Source organism: Anas platyrhynchos, chromosome 20 (assembly GCF_047663525.1).
Source record: "Anas platyrhynchos isolate ZD024472 breed Pekin duck chromosome 20, IASCAAS_PekinDuck_T2T, whole genome shotgun sequence".
Lineage (NCBI taxonomy): Eukaryota > Metazoa > Chordata > Aves > Anseriformes > Anatidae > Anas > Anas platyrhynchos.
In genome coordinates, this window is record NC_092606.1 from 13,594,091 (window position 1) to 13,608,118 (window position 14,028).

The window sequence follows — 14,028 nt, forward strand, 5'->3', positions numbered from 1 at the left end:
TATGCTGAGTCTGCTTTGCCCATCACGATCCTTGTTGAGCGATCTCCCTGTCCTTGTCTCAACCCTTGAGCCCTTTGCCTCATATTTTCTCTCCCTTTTCTTTGAGGAGGGGGAGGGAGAGAGTGGCCGTGATGGAGCTCGGCTGCCCACCCACCGAAAAGCACTGCAGCTGCAAAGTACTGGAAAAGTTTTCAGAAGCAACAAGGTGTTTAACAAGGAAATGTATAGTTTCCTTTTTCACGCTTCCTAAATAATTGGGCTTATTTCATATTCCCAACTCGGAGGAGGAGAATTGTTGATTTCACCTTCTTTTTTCTTCCTTGGAAATCAAAGGTGAACAGCTCTAAAAGGAAGGGGAACGTATCAGAAGCAAGCTTTTTTTGGCTTGTAATCCTTTCTTAAGGAAAAGATTTCTCACACACCTTCCCCAGATGTAGGGGGGCAGAGAATAATTTTGGAACTACTCCAATTAAAGTCAGCTTGGGGAGAGTGGGACTTCTCTACTTGTTTCAGAGACATTCGCATTAGCAAGAGAGAGTGTTGTGTTGCCGCTGCCAGGGGCCTACGGTGATGACTTCAGAAACAGAATTGAATGATGTCACTGTGACACCTTGGTAACAGCTGCCTCTGAGCAAGTTTAGCGAGGAGGGACAGAGAAGTGTGCTGGATGAAACCACGTGAGGACTTGTGGATCCCACGTTGAGGTGCATCGAGAGGGCCCACCCTTCTGTAAGTGTTTGGATGCTTCATTTTAGATTTCTGTAGTTTGTGTAAAGTCCTTTCACAAGCATGAAGTTTGGTACTTTGGCTCAGGGATGTAGCTGCACAGAGTGACAGGTGCAACATGTGGCTGAGGGCCTCTGCACGTTCTCTCTTTCCCACACACGATCAAGAAAGAAGGGTAGACAAATAAGAGTGTGCTGTGGTCCTGCCATAGACCTCAAGTACTACAGCATAAACAAGAGACTTAAAAGTAGCCCATCACATGAAACTTCAGGACAGCAATGCACTTCATCAGCTGGTCTGGCCTGTTGAGTGGAGTGTCTCAGGATGGAGTGTATGAAGATGCACTCCATCTGCTTTCAGATTAGCACTTGCAGTGAGCAAGCTGCCTGGCCTTAACATTTTTCATTTCATTTTTCACCCGACTTTTGCTGGTTCTTCTTGGTCTAGGAAAAAAAAAAAAAAAAAAAAAAAAAAAAAAAAAAAAAAAAGTGAACTCAGATCAAAATAGAAGGATTTCCTTTTCATTAATTCCATGTTCTTAACTTGACAGGTTTGGTTATTGACGTAGAAGGGACATATCTGGCCTGACTTGAGTTACTCATAATGTTTCACTTCATTGTAGATATGACTGGAAACCAGAGACAAGACTGGTAAAATCATTCCTAGAACTCTGTGTTGTTTTCCTTCAGGTACCTTGTCTCTCAAGTCGGTGAGGGCTGGGACAGAATGAGATTGGAAAAGTCAAGTGTAGTATTCATTGTTACAGAAGTAGTTGTCCTGTATCTTCTATGGCAAAAGAATTTTCCTGAATAAATATATAAATAAATAGATAAAATTCCCCTGGCAAAGATTGGAAGCTGACACTTACCTGAAAGTTACCAAAGCAACTTCCTCCCGGCAAGGTAACATAGCTCACAAATGGTGGGCCCAGGGAGCTCAGTGATTCATACACAATGATGCCTTCACTTGGGAATACGGCCTTCTGCTTCTGTTTGCTTTCCCAGAACTCCTGCAATATTGCTACGACATTCACTGTCAAAGACATAAAAATGCTGAATGTAGGATGCATACATGTCCTTGATCTTAGTGTTTTCTGTGTTACACAAGAAATGCAGACATATGAGCTTGATACATTTATTATTGATAATAAAATGTCTGTGATTATTTCTGCTGGTGTGAAAAATATGATTTTGTGGCAATTTTGGACTTTCTGGGATTGCAGGCTACTGTAGTACATAAATTGCAGGTCAGCAATATTGTACTATTAAGTCAATGTGTTGGAACTTTGATATCACAGCAGCCATTAAGCTGCTCACTTTCAAACATGAGAAAATGTTATACTCAGATTCCTCTTTTCCATTCTCAAAAAAAAACAAAAACAAAAACAAAAACAAAAACACATGGTCATGCAAGGAAAGCAGCTGACTTTTAATGCAAAACTTTATGAAGTAGCTGGAAAAAAAGGTGTTGTATATTATGATGATAATAGTTGCAGGCTAATGTGAAAATAGAAATGTGAAAACCAGAAATCCAATTGACATCATGACTATTGAGCCAGTACTCCAAAGTTTTACGTTCTGTGTTGGGGTTTTCTCAACACTTTTCGGCTTGGACTCGAAAAGAATTTTAGTATAGTTTATCTAGACTCCTTTTACAGAGCCATGTGTAGCTTAGAGATAATTTTCTTTCTTTCTGGGCATCGTTCAGCAGGTGGTGAGCAATTGCATTGTGCATCACTTGTTTTGTACACATTAGTGGTATTAATACTCTTATCATCACTATTATTATTTTCCTTTTTTTTCTTCTTCTTTTTTTTTTTTTCCTCTCTCCAAATAAACTGTCTTTATCTCAACCTACAGGCTTTCTTTCCTTTTTTTTTTTTTTTCTTTTTCTTTTTCCTGATTCTCTCCCCCATCCCACAGAGGGAGGGAGGAGGGTAAGCAAATGGCTGCGTGGTGCTTAGCTGCCTAATAGGTTAAACCACAACACTATGCAAAAACAAACAAATGAACAAACAAACAAAAAAAAAACAGCTGTGTATGATGTTCATCATTTCTCACTTGAAAATTTAAATTCAGAAGGTAAGAAGTATGTTTCTTAATTTGGACCTTCCAGTGGAAGTATGGAAGCCCTAGGCAGCAGTATGGGTCCTTCAGAGTACTGATACTGGTTCAGTATCAAGTGTTAGTGCATACAGGAATCAGTGGCAGAGATAATTTTCCTCATACATGTATAATTTTCCTCTTTCTTCATCTCGTCTGACCTTGTTAGTAGTGGAATAATGTAGAAGTGATCCATTTTGAGACAGTGTCACCCTGGTGGTAGCTCACATGCAATCTATGGACAGGGCATTGCTCTGTTTGCTGCAGGGTGAGCAATGTGAGCTCCAATATTGTCACCGCCTGTTTCCTGACTTCTGGCAGCTGCACTGCTCTCACAGACAACAGCTTTTCTTGGCATTTAGCCATGACAAGGGCAGACACACAGAGTGTGGTCATCACCAGTTCCCTTTTTGCTGTGCTCAAGCCATGAGGAAGTGCGGGTGGCGTGGTCTGAGCTCTGGGGAGGCGAGGCAGGGTGTTTGGAGCACACTGCTGTCTGCCACTGGATGGTGTCACGGATGCAGCAGCAGTGTTGGCTCCTACCAGTTCTGGCATTTTGGGCATTTAAAGCTGCAGAACTCTCATGGCATTGGAATATTGCTTCACCGTAAAGAAGAAAGCTATCTGAATAAATTTTGTATTTGTAACAGGAAACACGTTGGGATAACCACTGTCTCAGTGCAGCTGTGAGAAAAAACTGAAATATTGAGGAACTCTTAACCACAGAAACTGACTTCTGCTTTTCTAAATGATGATGAATGTGGGAGAAAAACTGGTCTACTAGCCAGGGAAACTGCTACCGGTACGGACTCCAAATGGTAATCCACCTTCAGAAATTGGTCTCTGGCTGAATACCTCACTGATGTAAACATCTGAGTGTTTTTTTTTTCTTCTTTTTTTTTTTTCTTTTTTATGAGACCTTCTGCTCCACAGAGCATGCACACATTGGGTAACAATCTAATTTTAAACCCATTAAGTGAAAACTGATATTTGAACATAAAATTCATGAATGTAAAATTTCCAAGTTTAAACATGACAATTCAGTAGGAGCTGTTGCTTCAGTGTGAGAATGGTATTGGTGACATTCAGTCCTTTACTGGTATTGAAATAGATAGCAACAGAAAGTATCAGCTTTAAGAATATCACTGATTTAGGATGTTTCCATAAAGTGCTTTGGTTTTTGAAACAACTGTTGTCCAAGAGTGCAGTCCTTAAAAACAATAATGCAAAGTCCACAGGAATAATGAATTTGGTGGTGTAGGTAACCCACAGTACTCTTTCTGGTCTCATCATTCAGCCTGTATGATACAACTTTTGGTAAAACAATAAATAAATAAATTTTAATAAAGCTTGATTTCTCCCACATCATGATGAGATCGATTATTCTGTAGGTAATAAACTGTTGAGTCTTCTAAGAAGATGTACAATGCAATTGGCAAAGCTGCACAGGGAAATCCCAAGCATGATCATTTTTTGTCCAGTCCAAGTCCCTAGATTTTAGTATCCTAAGCCCCTCATTGATGGAGGGGAAACTACCCATAAATATCATGCGTGCTTTTGCTTACCAAGAGGAAATTATACTGGTATAGTGGTCTATAAAAGAAACAGGTATTTAAACTGTTTAGTATCAATGATAGCAATAAGTGACCTAAATTGCTGTGTGTCTGATCCTTGCTTCTCTTCTGTTGTTAGTTTTACAGAAATTAAGAGTTCAGAGTGTAAAATTTCTGTTTTAATTTCCATTCTTGTTCATGAGTCCTTTCGATGGTAATTCAGCATTTAGACAGCCTGCATCTCTCACTTGGCTGAAAGTTTCCACTCTGAAAACTAATATTCAAAAGACTTTTTAGAGCTACAGAGAGGTATCTACTTTCACTGCAATACACCAACAGAAATATATTTCCCTTCTTTTCCTGAAATCCTGAAACATGCTTTAAGCTGTCTCAAATTTTACAGATAAAGCAATATTTTACCAGAGGACTAGTAAGCAGTGAGTAGCTGCTACAGATTAAACTAATACGTGTATGACTAACACAGAAACAGTAGCTGAGCAGCATCATTTTTATTCTGTTTAGAATTTCTGTCAAATGAAAGCTATGTGCCTATCCCACAGTGCAGCTGGATATCTCTGTAATTAAGTAATTAAAAGTGCCTGGGTTTGTACTGAATTGGATAAACATAAAACCTGGCTTAGCTGTGAGGATGGTAGCAGGAAATACTTGGTGGTATATATGTAGTGGCAGCATCAAATTATCACTGCAGTTTTTGCTGTGATTTTTTCAATCCTAGCCAAAACTAGCACCTCAAAACAGTGATGAACATGAAGATGCATCAGGTTAAACTACAGAATGCAGCCATGATATCAAAGCCTCAAACTTTTTTTTCCCCAAGAATTCTTTATGTTTTGATTTAATTAATTTTATTTTACTCAACTGTTTAGCTTGAATCAGTATGTTTATCATCATTAAATTAAAACAGCATATCAATTTCAAATATATAATTAAAACAATTTCAGCTAAACTTGTAAAAATTCGGTGTGTGTGAAAACAGTTCTCTACTAAAAAAAAAAAAAAAAGATTTTATTTATGCCTAACAGCCACTACAGCCACTATTATTTTTTTTTCCTTCATTATGTATCACATGGATTTGTAGTAGTTTAGGAAGATGTGAAAAATGTATACATATGATCAGATGCACAATCAAATATACTAAGTTACTATTCTAAGATAGTAACTAATGATTACTAATATGATGATTACTAATGTTGTATTAAGATCTCTCAATATTCATTTTTCCTGCAATCACATGCATTGTTTGCCTTCATTTCTAAACATTCCAGGCAGAATGTTGTTCAGCCTCTATGCTGTATATCGGTATTTGGAATCCAACTGGCTTAAGTCTAAAAATGCAGTATGGAAAACAATGAGAATTTTCAGAAGTACATAAATGAAACAACAAGATTCATGGTTTAATGCAGCAAAATACTGTAATTTACGTCTCATTTTGAAAGGACATTCTCATTGTAATTGACTTTCGTATTTTGAAAGATGCCTATGATGTGGTTGAGTTTTTAAGATAATGCTTATAGTATTTGTATGCAATGACAAACAATTTTCTTCAGGATTAAATCATCCATGCTTTAAAACAATTTATTTTGTACACTGTCAGTTGCTGAATTAGTTAACAGTATTGATTTTGTTGTAGGCAATGCCAAGACCCCATTCAGACAATATTTTATCCACTTTATACCTCAGATCTTTCTCAGAGTTTCATAGTAGTACGTGCATCACCAAGTTCAAGAGCAAGAATTCCATATACCATCCTTTAGTACTCTCCCATCTGTGAATATTAATGGTTCCACAACAGTCTATTTGAAGCTGGCTGTAATGCCTAGTTACGAGGTGAGAAGATGATTTTTCTTCTCTACTTTGCTTTTTACTCAGCTGGAAAAGCCTCTTGCCCAGGGGCTGAGCATTGTACCAAATGAAGCTGTCCCCAAGTGCAAATCCTGGTAGAGTTCTTGAAGTTTTCCTAGACTCTAAGGACTTTTTATTATTTATTTATTTATATATATATATATATTTGAATTTAGGACAGGCTGCGAGTTCTGTGGAACAACAAATATGTGGGTTATACAGCTGCATTTACCCTAAATGAACCCTGAGCTCTTTTGAGAGTTCAGAAATACAGTTTGATGTGAACTGTGTTTGAAAGAGGATTAAATGATAACACATTTATTATAACACAACATTGTTTTCCAGACAATTTCTCACCTTTCAGTAGCAACTGTCTTGCCTCTGCTCAAGGAAGTCTGTGAGTCAAATTAAATATCATTCTAAGTGGGAAACAGAACTCTCCAACTTGGATTATGTCAGTAAGTTTGCACTGCATTGATGCCAGAAAAAAAATAGCTCCAGGTTTCTGTGAATTACTGCTAAAAATACTGGCTAGGCATTCACCTCAACCAAGGCAAACAAACAATGCCATAAACAGGAGGCTGGCCAACTGGGAGGGGGGTGTTTTGGCCAAGACTGGAAGGGCAAATCGGAGTGGGAGCCAAGTGACTCTGCCACTGAAGTGGAATGGAGTCATATACTTGACAACGTCTCACTGCCGAGAGAGTGGAGTATAAAGAACACACACACAAGATAACCACCTACTTTGTCATTTTAAAACTTAAAACAGCTGTTTCTAAAAGTCCTTTTAACTGCCTTCGTGGATTTAATTCAATACGTGAATGCAGAAGAAAAATACAAGCTTTTTGAATGAAAGAAATATGTAATATGAAATCTATTAAAGAAGATTCTTCAGTGAGAGGCTAGTAAAGTTCCCTTACATGTCTTAAATCAAGCCATGGCACATAATCAGTAAAACTATATCGTTTAAACAAAGTTCATAAGTTACAAGTGCATCCTTCCCCAGCTGCAGCCTATTAAGGCTTGTAACTTAATGCATACATCTTAGGGAAGCTGTTAAATTGGGCTCAGGCTAGCAAAGAGATACTGTTTAAATCTCTAGAAAAAAAAAAAAAAAAGGCAGCAACTGGAGTGGGATCCAGCTGTTTTGAGGGAAGGTTTTATTGCTTCTCTTTTGATTTATTTTGCATATTTTTAAACATATAAATAATAGCTTTAGGAAAAAAAAGGTACAAATGTGAGTAGGCAATATCAATTAATTTTCCCATGATCTTACTATGCATTTATCATATATATTATGTTATGTATTAGCATGTTAGCAGTGATTTTGTTAGGATATTCTGGTCCATATGCTATACTATTCTGTTCTCCATGTATATGTACAAAAATAAAAAGCCCCATATCCTTACTAAACCTAATGAAATTAGGTATATTGTTAAATATATATAAAAACATTATCAAGTATCATGTACTGGGACACCAACAATATGCTGAGAGGACTTCAGGGGCATTTTTCCTTCTCCATGATGGATTTGGATGCTATATGAGTGAGCTGATCTAGCAGTGGACTACTAGGTGATTCTGTCTAAAACCCTTAAAAAGCACAAAAAGTAGCAAGATGTTGTTTCAGGAAAAGAAGATCTGATTGTGGGGTGAGATTCCACTTGTGAGAAGCAACATCTTTAATTGGCAATGGCTACCTTAAATCCAGCACTGACTGACAGTTCCTAGACTTCAAGGATTTGGAAAAAGAACAAAATAAAATTAAATAAATGAACTGGATGGCCTCCTCAAGAGCCATTCTGAACATGTTACCAAGTAAAGGAAGAAAGAAGAAGATGTTGGAGGCAAGCAGCTCAGAGAATGGTGTAGGCTTTGTGAACCATTGGTATGTTTGTAGTCACAGCAGATTTAGATGCAGCTAGGGAAAGGAAGGGTAGAGACTGGGAGGGTTTCACTGACACCACCGTTGGACTGAGGCAAAAAGTCAATCCCTGCAGCATTATGAATTGAGTAAGCAGGTTATCACTTGGAACAGAATGAGTAGACATACTAAAGTCAGGTGTTTTTAAGCTGATAGTCTGAAGACAACTGTTAATCATTGCCGAAGAGCTTGGCTTGGTCTACATTCTTATGTAGCATTACATGGGAAAATGATAAGAACCTTGGTATAATTTCAGCATCTGAATATAGCAATAAAGAATTATAAATTGGTCAATCTCCTGTGATAATCAGAAGTATAACTGATTCGCACAGGAATAGTATAGTAATAATAACATTAATCTAGAAAGGAAAAGACTGTTTGTTTGATAAAACTTTTAATCTTGTAATATTTCTCCAAGGCAACTGACTTACTCTGGCTATAGTGCACTTCAATTTAAAAGCTTGTATCAGAGAGCTAGTATGGTACCCACTGACAAATCTATTTCAATGTTAAATGAAGAAAAGTGAGCTGGGCTGATTCTACCAAAAATTATGGGCAGATCCCCATAAGTTAACATACTTTCTTATTAAAAACTCTACAGTCTAACCTGTCCATCTATCGCTGACCTGAAATCTTTGCTGGCAAAACGTGCAAAGGAAAATGTGCGATTTGTTGCTACCAGTAAAAAGAAATGGAGACACAGTGCTGTTCAGCTGATGTAAAATCACTTTGCTAAATGTTCACAAACCAACCAAGTAGCAATCCATCTAGGAACCATGAATTCAAGTCAGGGCTTAAAAAGACTTTCTGGAAGTACTTAGCTTTTTTCCAAGCTTTATCGTAACTCCTACCTGATACCATAATATTTTTTGATATGAAAACGAAGTTGTAATAAGGTCAGCATATGGATTAGACCAGTGCTGGGGTTAATTAGGTCTGCATGGTAGAAAGCATTATCTTTTTATCATGTTATCTGGGATGGAAGCTACATACAGCGCACAGTTCAGGGAAACACACACACCAAAAAGCAAACACAACTCTTGCAGTAGCATGGGTTGAGCACTGGGCTCCTTCTTCTTGCCTTCCTCCTCCATGTCTTTGCCTGTCCCATTCTTGCTGGAGCTGCCAGCCCCTCTGCAGCCCACTGTTCCCCGTCCCCCATCGGTGGGCTGGTGACAGGCCTGCACCACGGGGCCTTGCTCAGACCCCTGCTCTCTGCCAAAGATTGTTTACCACTATAAGGATAAAGCATTCTCATGGCAGGGAGGAACTTGTGAGAAACAAATTATCCCTGCTGTCTTGTTGCCAGGGCACCCAGCCATGATCTTGCATCTTTCCCAAATCCCATCATCTCTGCCTCTGCTGGGCAGATGCTAGCCCAGAAGGAGCACTGCTGCAGCAGGCACAGCACCACTCACTGTATTTGCTCCTGCAAGCTGCACCCAGGAGGGCAGGGACTTTTGAACATCTTGTCTCTCCCTGCTGCTGTTGAAGAAAGCCCTCTGTGAGACATTCCCAACAGAACAAAGTGTTGGGACAGTGCAAGCCAAGACCTCTAGGTTGGAATGGGAACAAAAAGTGTATGTGGTGCTGAGCAGTGATGAGCAGACTTGCTCTGACATCTTGCCCTAGCAAAACTCAGTCCTGTTGACATACTGAGTCACACCACATTGTGAAAAGGGTAGATGCTGCTGCAACAAAGTAGATCCTGAATGGACTTCATTCTTACTTTGTTCTTTCCAATAAGGTCTGAAAGTAATGCGTTTGTAAGAGATGTGGACGTGGTCCCATGGGGAAACATGAGACACTATGTTCTTTCTAGTCTAATACTTGCTTGCTGTATTTAAATCTGATTAAAAGTCAGAGATGGACACCACCTAGATCTAAAGATGACTTTTTGCTGAAGATAAAAAGAATGCATGTAAATTCTCATCTGACTTACAGACAAAGCACTATGAATGTCTGTCACCAGTCAGAATTAGTGGCACACACTCACAGCAACTTCAAGCCTGTATAGGTTAAATTTATATTAGAATGCCTTCAAAATTCTTTTCATACCTCAGAAAATCTAAAGTAGAAAAAAAAAAAAACAAAACTACACGAATCCACTCGCACTTTTGTTTCTATTTAATCATCTCTCCCTCCCTTAGATCTGTGGGTGGTTACAAATGCATTGTCCAAGCAGCTTGTACATACACTTTCAATAAAAGCCTTGTCAGTAGACCTGCAGGAACTGGTTACCAGTGGAAACTTATGAAAGGGAATGCCCCTCTCCTCGAGCCCACCCCCCACACTGCACCCCGATCAAATTCTTTGTTCCTGTGATGTGTGTACATTCACAGACTGCTCCACGAGGTCCCAAGACTGCAACAGTAATACAAACCTACCCAGCAGCATACAAACCTCCTGCAGGGTGGCCTGAGAAACAGATGTCAGACTCCTAAGCTCTGGGACAGATCCTTATGCTACATTCACACAAGAGTAGCATCCTTCTACAAGAGTAAATCCAACTTAGTCCCAGGGAACTACTGGGTCAGCCTCTGACTTTTCAGTGTGGCTATGAGCATAAGAATCTGGCAAGTGGAGTTGTTTAATGCAGATGTACATGGGTTTTTCCCCTAGGTCCATCACTAGCCATGTCTTTAAGTCTTTATTCCTTTTACAGCAAGTTTAGAAGGCAACAGTTGAGGTCATCAGTATGAGACTGATTTTATTAACTCTAACAGAGCTGTTGACAAAAGAATGAAGTGGAGATTAAATAAATGTCTCTGCAGTGTGCCTCAGGTCACACGGGAGATTACAATTAGAAGTGAATGTTAAATAAATAAATAAATAAAACTCCCTTCTAAAAATCTAACATTGTTCCAGCATTGTTTGCATGTTAAATGATTGACTAGGTGATTCAGACTGAAATGACACCCAGCAAAATACTAATTTTACAATCAAATTGTTTATGTAGGACCAGATTTGGGGGCATGACATCAAGAGATCTCATTCACCTGTGAAGAAAACTGATAACAATGGAATTTAACTATTGTTTCATTTGATCTGTTGAAGAGGGTTTTTTCCATTGTATGAAATCTGTGGATGTATTTTCTAAGAAATTACTAATTAAATAGCACTTTGTTCCATGCATAGCCCCACTCAAATCATAAATTCAAATTTAAATACTCTTATTTCCGTGATGTGAGTTGCATTGAACTCTGTTTCAAGGGATGCATCAGGCCAGTTTATTATGTGCCATCTACTGAAAGGTACTTCAGAACATTTCACAAGGGATAGTTTGTAAAATGAGAGAGAAAGAGAGAATAAAATGTTTTGGCCAGGTTTAAAAAGTGCATCCATAGTCAAGTCTGATATGGGGGGGGGGGGAGGGAAATCACATTCCATATACTTGCAGGAAAACATCTTATGTTTTAAGATTGCAATATTTGATATTTTGCAGTACTACAGTCAAGAAAGGTAATTTATAGGACAAACTAACCACAGAAAGAGAGTTGGCATAAAGTTTTCCAAAATTGTCAAGCAGTAAAGTTTTTACCATGTTATTAGAATGTAATTAAATATCCTAGGTAAAAGTTGTGAATCAGTTTTCTGAAATGCAAACTTAAAAAATAAGCAGCAACACTGCCTTCAAATAGGCAAGATAAAATAATGATAGTTTGTGGTATGCACACGAATACATGTACAAGCATGTTAATTACTTCTCTCTCTTAATTTGTTGGGTACAACAGACATTTGAATTAAATACACTCACTATCAGGGAAATAAAATCATTATCTTTGGTACTTACAGTCTTTAAAAACCAGGGCAGGGTCTCGATGAGGCAGAACTTGGGCAATTACAAGTTGCAGAGACTCCAAGGTTCTATCCATCTCTGCTCTGCTTTTCCAGAAAGCAGCCACAAGCTGCCCTCATGCCTGAGTCAGGCAAGTCCTGTACCAACTCTGGATTCCTGAGGAATCTCCCCACGTCTCCCAATCAGGCATTGCCTCAAACCCCACGACCCTCCGCAGGGTCCACCTCCCCGGACTGCTTATCTTTGCTGTATGCTGAGCTAATTAGCTGCAAAGGCAGGCTGACAGGCGCATTCCTACTCCTTCCTTCTGTTAAACACACCCACCTACAGGCCAGGGAGAGAAGCTAATCACCAGAAAGAAGTTTGTTTCATCGGTTTATTGGCGATGTGCTGAGGCAAAGACCTCTCTGGTTCATACCAAATGAATAAAGAGACTCTCTTGCTCACCCAAACCCTCAAATTATGGAAAAGATTGCAAATATAAGGAAATACTTATGTAAAGCTATACTAAACGTGATAGCCTGAAAGCAGCATGCAGGCTCTTGTTTGAAAACAACAAATTCGATAAAAAGTATGGTGTTTTTTTTTTTTCTTCCTGTAACTATGTAACTGGAGAAGAAGGATATTAATGGCAAATAGAAAATTAATCCGATTAGCAAAATTAAACTTGTGATATATTAGGTTAACCCAATTTGAATCTGGTTTCCTGAAAAGCAGTTTCCTTACTCCCTATACAATAAATGTATTAAAATACCAGTGAATTAAACTTTTTACATCTAAAAGGACCTGTGGGATATGCAGAGGTCTGAAGAGGCACTCCAATCAAGGCAAACACAGATGCAGTGGCAAAAGCTTGAAGCACGAATGTAAATACATTGCTGTCACACACATTTGTGTAAGAGTCATAAACTGTACAAAATAGTTGCTTTGCTCAGCTTACTTTTATTTCAATTCCAGTAAAGTCTTCTTTTTGATTTGGAAAAAATCCCAAAGTAAGGATGTGTGTTCTTTAATTACTGTACAGTCTTTCCCAAAGAAAAATTATTTTTTTCTTTTTTTCTTTTTAAAGATGCAGCAGTGGAAAACTGCTGGGCAACCTTTTATCTCCATCACTTGCAAGTTTCAGTACATACTGTTTCATTTATACAGTGTGCGTTGCACAAGGTGTATCTACTCTTTATCTTCATGTTTTGTTTACAAATTAATGAACTAACATTGTGTTTGTTTACTAAAACATTTAAAACCCATTTTGTTATTACCCGCACATTCCTTGCTAGGTGAATTCGCTAAGATAATCAATAATGCTATTGTCTTAACCTCTGCATTTTCCCAAGTTCACTCTAAGAGAACTCTAAACTTCATCCCATGTGTAAACTTTGTGGCGACCTTTGATGACTTCAGATATTTCAGGAATTCTGCTGCTTTGAAAAAAAAAAAAAAAAAAAAGGCTTAATAAAGATATATTAAGCTGTAACTCCCTCACTTACTCTACTCTCTGAAAAGTCTCGTCTGGCAGAGTAAATGAAAATGATAACTTACAGCCATCCATTAGAATACCTTTAAAAGAGTTAATGGATGCTTTAAAGGAACGTTTTGAAAATAAACAGCATGGATTTCCATCATTCCATCCTTTCTATTCTCATGGAGCACAATAAAACGGGACAGGCTTTGTATATTTTTGGAACCCATTACCAAGACAGACTTCAGGTCATGCACCAGAAAGAACTCACCCACTGTGAAAAGCTCTAAATTAGAAGCCAAAAAGTGTGTGCACATCTTATGCAAAGAGCTTCAACTGAAATCTCATTAAGCAGTCACTGAAACAACCCCTTAACAGATAAGAGTGTAGAAACATAAAAGTATGTTTTTTCCCTTTACATTTAAAATGGAAATAAAATTAAATTCAATTAGGCTGCTTTTCTGCCCGTGCTAAAAAGAGCTATTTGCATCAGGAAACAGCCCTACATACCTTGATAACAATCACATTTAAGATTTAATTGGACTTCCTTACTTCTGTCACCAGACCTTCCTGCAGCTTTGATGCTAAAAGAAACACTTATC

General features: G+C 38.3%; 2 long non-coding RNA genes across 2 annotated transcripts; one reads left to right on the plus strand and one right to left on the minus strand.

Annotated features, from left to right (window-relative positions):
* The first annotated feature begins 616 nt into the window (after positions 1 to 616).
* Positions 617 to 4,194, plus strand: LOC139999127 (uncharacterized). Its single transcript, XR_011804219.1, has 2 exons — positions 617 to 729; positions 3,479 to 4,194. It is a non-coding gene; the product is annotated as an uncharacterized lncRNA (long non-coding RNA).
* LOC139999125 (uncharacterized) lies at positions 709 to 12,291 on the minus strand. The gene is made up of 3 exons (XR_011804217.1): positions 11,962 to 12,291; positions 1,595 to 1,758; positions 709 to 1,169 (listed from the first exon to the last, which is right to left on the minus strand). It is a non-coding gene; the product is annotated as an uncharacterized lncRNA (long non-coding RNA).
* Positions 12,292 to 14,028: the final 1,737 nt, after the last annotated feature.